Source organism: Pteropus alecto, unplaced genomic scaffold (genome assembly GCF_000325575.1).
Source record: "Pteropus alecto unplaced genomic scaffold, ASM32557v1 scaffold80, whole genome shotgun sequence".
NCBI classification, from domain to species: Eukaryota; Metazoa; Chordata; class Mammalia; order Chiroptera; family Pteropodidae; genus Pteropus; species Pteropus alecto.
Window position 1 is genome coordinate 3,171,786 of NW_006430460.1, and position 5,659 is coordinate 3,177,444.

General features: G+C 43.1%; 1 long non-coding RNA gene across 1 annotated transcript; it reads left to right on the plus strand.

The window, feature by feature from the left end:
* Positions 1–255: 255 nt before the first annotated feature.
* On the plus strand, positions 256–4,034 carry LOC112479842. Its single transcript, XR_003046374.1, has 2 exons — positions 256–2,435; positions 2,676–4,034. It is a non-coding gene; the product is annotated as an uncharacterized LOC112479842 (long non-coding RNA).
* Positions 4,035–5,659: the final 1,625 nt, after the last annotated feature.

Sequence of the window (5,659 nt, forward strand, 5' to 3'; positions counted from 1 at the left end):
ATGGAAAATTCCAGAAACAAACAATTCATAAGTTTTCACTTGTGAGCCGTTCTGAGCAGCGTGGTGCAACGTCGTACTGTGTCCTGCCCGGGACGTGAGTCGTCCAGTCTCCGTGATGTAGGGGCTCTCCACCTGGTAGTCCCTTGGTGGCCTTGTCAGTTATCAGATCGGCCATCAAAGAGAGACCACATTCTCTTAACTTTTATTACAGGATATTGTCATAATATTTCTATTTCATTACTAGTTATTGTTGTTAATCTCTTACTGCACCTAATTTATAAACTCTATCATAGGCATGTATATATAGGAAAAACAGTACCTACAGAGTTCCGTATTAACTCATTTCAGGCGTCCACTGGGGGTCTCGGAATGCATCCCCTGTGGATCAGGGGGGACAGTGTAATGTCCTTGAACTGAAGAAAAACTCAAGGGTACAGAGTGAAAAAAACTTCTCACTCACCTCCTATTCTGGTGAGGGTGGAAGAGGGTGATACACGTATACCAACACTTAGACGTATTCTGGTGAGAGTTCAGAATGCCAGAGTTAAGAAGAAAAACCCTAAAACCTTGTAGAGAGAAAACGAGTTTCTTGTGTGGAAATGAGGGCTAAATTGGCATCAGATCGGTCTAAAGCAACGCTGACCCAGAACTCACAAGGAAACATTATTTTGACCTAGAATCCTATGTCCAATCAAACAAATAAGGTGCCAACAAAATAAAAATTGAGCACTCGCAAGATCTATCTCTTCGTATACCATTTCTGGAAAAAAAAAAAAAATCGAGCATGTATTCTTCCCAAACTCAGAAGAAATCTAGGGAAGAGGAGGCATGAATCCAGGACCCAAGGGGCCTCACCCAGGAGCTCATTGAAAAGAAGCCACAGGGTGTCACGTGTGTCCCAGTCCCGGAAAGCTGTCAGTTCAAATTAAAACGGAAAAATGAAAGGGCTCCAGGAAGCATATCTTTCAAAGGAAAATAGATTTCATTACACACATTGTTCTAGTTCAGAACCCGGAAGTACTTAATGAGAACAGGAGGACATTTCAAGAGCTCCATATAAACACCCACACAACAAAATCACAAACTGTGGCGAAAACGGACGCTGCGTGAGATTCAGATAGGAAGCTAACTGAGACGTGCCGCGATTCTCAGCTCTGTATAGAATGTGGAAGACTGTTCTATTTGATCATGACACTGGTTGAATGACACAGGATAACTTTCCCTTTTCTATGGGTTCAGTCACATTACTTGTTTGTGCGATGAACCTACAAGGCCCCAACGCCTTAATTATAGTTCTTGAACAGAATGGGAACGTAAGAACAATGCAGATGTGAACAGAAATAGGGAAAGGAGAAGACAAGCAGAAAAACCTAATGTCTGCACCTTACTACAGAGTGGCCTCCGGGAGGCCCCCAAAGGAAACGCGGTTACCCCTGGGGAGGGGGCTTTGGAGAGGGACAAAGGCAAAGAGGAAGGAGGAGATGCTATACCTCCGCCTCTGGCTTCAGCGGCAAAGGTGGCTTTGGTAGGACACTTGGAGAAGCCAGAGCCTCAGCTGCCACTGCCCGTCTTGAGACCCACGGCCACAGGTCCCAGATTCCACCTGCCTCGGCTCTTACTGTTTCTGGTCCTTGTAAGTAATTATCCCGTTTCTGAGTCACACTCTATCTTCTTTATTTTCTCTGCGCATGTGTTGTTTGGCATTGCTTAATGTTTGCGGCAGACGAAGTGCATCTTGCTGTACTGTCTTGATGGGAAACCATGGTACTCCTTTCGGAATTTAAAAATTGGAATCGTAAAACCGCAAATTCATTCCTCTCTCCTTGTAGGATCTAGTCTGCATTATACCAGTGGTGAGTAGTTATTATTGTTCGGACACGTGCCAAAACAGAACCGGTCTTTCATATCAACATAGCATCCTTTTTCCGAACTCCGAGATGTCGTTATTCCATGGGAGAAACTGAGGCACGAGAAAGGAAACCGTAGACGTTCAAGTCGTTCCCCTGCCCGTCCGACCCCCGCTTCCCTGCCCTCTGAGGGGCGTGTTCAACCACGACAGCGTTCAGAGATGCCAACCCATCGTCTCCACGTGCGGTATTTTAATAGCCATCCCCATCAGCACATTTGTCCTTACAGGTCACCCGAAGTCCTTCCCGCTTCCCTTTTTCCTTCTCTTGGTCCTTAGTGGAGAGGAACAGCCGGCCATCTTCTGGATCCTCTTCCTCCTCCTCTGTGTCCTTTACGTGGCAGGACATCCTTATTTAGTCACCCTCCAGCCATTTCTTTCCCTGGCTGACTCATGTCCATTCCTTAAAGATCCTCGTGGGTCTTATCGTTTCGAGCGGTTAGTCATCCTGGTGGCATTTCTTTGAAATCTTCCCAAGTGCTCTCTCTAAGCCTCAAAGGTCAGAATGGGAAGGCTGCTCCGGTAAGCGGTAAGCGTTTCCAGGAGGGCCGAGAACATAATCTTTTTTTATGGTTTTTAGGATTGAAGCATAAAGCAAACCATTGACAGTCCTGCTTTAACAGATAAAACAAATCCATAAATCTTGGCTTACCCTCATTTCTCTTGGATGTTATCAGTTTCTCTCTCGGAGCCAGTTTGTTGCCCACTAGGCTGTGGCAGGGAACCCCATTTTCTTCCCTAATGCCTATCCTCCCCTTTGTTGCTCTAGGACCCCCAATTATTGGCTGGGCACAGGATCAGCCAGAATGAAGATTATTTTCTAGTCTCCCCTGTAGCTCGCTGTGACTGAGACCAAGTTCTGGCCATTGGAATGTTAATGGAAGCGTTGGATGCAACTGGCAAATATTTTTAAAGGCTAAGGGCACACCCATCCCCCTCCCCCACCCCCATCGCCTGCAAAAGGAGCGCAGAGGTTGGGGTCAGCCACCTTCCAGGACTGTGGGACATCTCGGTAAGGAGGGAGAGTCAGTGACAACTCGGAACCAGATCATCGCATATCCCCTTGAACAGCCCTGGGCTGCCTACCTTCTGGCTCATTTTACGTGGGAGAGAAATTCATTTCTGTGTTTCTCAACTGCCGGTTTGTGCGTGAGGGGAGGGGTGTTTGTTTATTTCATGCGTCTCAACCTAATGCTCACGGATTCAGTAGCCCTCAGACTGCGTTTCTGTGTGTTTCATTTTACTCGTGTAGGATGATATGGACAGGAAATAACAGACAGCTGCTGGTGCTTTCATGCCCGCTGCGCTGAGTGGCTCAGGTATACGAGATGCTCACTAGAGATCGGATATTTTTGATGCGTTGTCTCATGTAGTCCTGACATAAACCTATGATGCTGCTACTATTTTCATTTTAAACGAGAGGGAACTGACACTCAGCGGTTAGGTGCCCACGTTCCAAGTCACACGATTGGTCGATGGCAGATGCGAGATTTGCGTCTGGACAGCCTGGCCCCGGAGCCCACCCTCTTGATACTCTTTTTCGAATGCTGATTCTGTTCCTCAAGGACCTACCAAAAAGGTGTTCGTAGTAGCTACCATTGACCGAGTCCCCGCTATGTGCAGGTACCGTGAATATACAGAAAGAAAATTCTAGAAAGGCTGGACCAAACCGGGCATGGGAGAAGCAGAGTAAGCCCGCTGCCTGGGGCTTGAATCGCACGCTGGCAATTCACGTGTTCAGAGCCCCTTCCGATGGCGCTGTTTAGTATCATTTTCTCCTGTTTCCACTCATGCGTTTTGAAGTCGTAATTGATGGATGAATTCTTTTTGAAGTTCAGTAATCCAGGACTCTTTTTGTGTGCTTTTGTCTAAATTATTCCCTTAAAGCTTCATCCGGACTTTCGCCTTGTTTTATGTTGAGAATTTTGGTACCATAAACATCGTAGTCATCATATGACTACAGTAATTCTGGAAAATAGTTACTCTGAGGTACATCTTGTCCCACTGACTCACATCCAAACTCATTACGAGACAAAAAATATAAGGTATAATAAAAATACAGGAACACCGACTATTAACCTGGAGATACTAGACATGAATCAAGCTACAAATAAAGTCAAATAAAACATTATTTAGTGTCTCTCTTATAAACTAACAGACTAATATATATATAAAAACAAACTTCTGTGTACTAACAACCTTTGGAAAATTCAATAGTCAATATACTCAGTAAACACTATTGATTAAATGGCCCATGAAAATAACTGTTCTTCCCACTTGTTCATACTCTTCAGCCCCTTTTGAATGGAGAAGACATCTCTCCGTGTCCATTTTGAACAATTAGTAAGGTGAACTTTCAGTCCAAATTAAACTATCCTTCCCTGTGAAATTCTAGTATGAATTTTTATGGTCCTGTATGATTCCTGACTATCAACCTTACTATCCTTTTAATTGAGTTTTATAGATGAAAACCTTACTCAGAACCGAATATAAATTATACACATTACGACTTTGAACCAAGGTTGCAAATTAATTCTCTGAGCCATTTTTTCCCTTATCGATGCACTAAAACGACACAAATAACATCAGCTGCAGGATGTAAGAACTACTTTTTCATAGAAAAATTTGTTATGGAAATAATAGGGTGATGAACTACTCAAGTAGTTCTTAAATCTAGAAGCCATATAGTTTCTGTAGCACCATGCAATACTATAAGAAGGAATGGTTAAGAATCAAAGCAATTTAAAGAGAGACAAACTCAATAGTTTTGATCACAAAAATATATAAAATAAACTATGGCAAAAATATGGCTTTCAAGAAGAAACAGCAAACTACAGATTTGTAGGAGTAAGTACTTAAGGCAAAAATCTAGAAGGCTCAGAAAAAAATTTAAAAGCCCAGGCCTCCAACAGAAGCGTGGGCAAAGACTACAGATATGTAGTTCGTAAAAGAGGAAATGCAAAGTGCCAATTTAAACACGAGAAAAGAAAACAAAGATATGCAAATTAAAATGCACCGTGGTTTAACGTATCTCATATTAACGAATATTTAAGACTAATACACCACTGAAAAGAAGCAATGGGAATGGATGTCCTTGCAGGGTTCCTGACCTTAGGGGGAAAGCCTTCTGTCACCATTAAGTAGGATGTGATCAGACATTTTTTATAGATGCTCTCAATCACGCTGAGAAAGCTCCTTTCTATCCTAAATTCCTTCTTGTCTTTATTTTAACAATAACGCATAATGTTGGCAACAATGCAAGGAGACAGACACTATAGTCTAAGTTTACACACCCTCTCGAAATCAAGTTTGCAATATGTATCAAATGTGTTAGGCCAATACGTTCATTTCTATGTATCCGACGTAAGAAAGTAATTGATACATGGTTACAGGTTTATTTACAAAGATATTCATCACAATGTGTTTCGTAATAGTGACAAATTGAAACTAACATAAGGTCAATATTAGGAGAAGGGTTAAGCTAATTATGCTCAAATGTAAAAGAGAATACTATGTAACCATTCGATTTCACTTTCCAAAGGCTTTTTAATGCCAGGGGGAAAGGCTTTTTTTTAAAAAAAAGGACCATCGAGATCAGATCTGGTCCTGAAACTCGGTTACAGAGTCAAGGAGGCGAGGCCAGTGGATTCGAAGCCCGAGGGCTCTGATCCCGCTCGGAGATGTAATGTCGGGACCAGCATCAGAGTGAAGACTCAGATTAGGGTCACCGTCGCCGAGCTCTGGGTTCAGTGG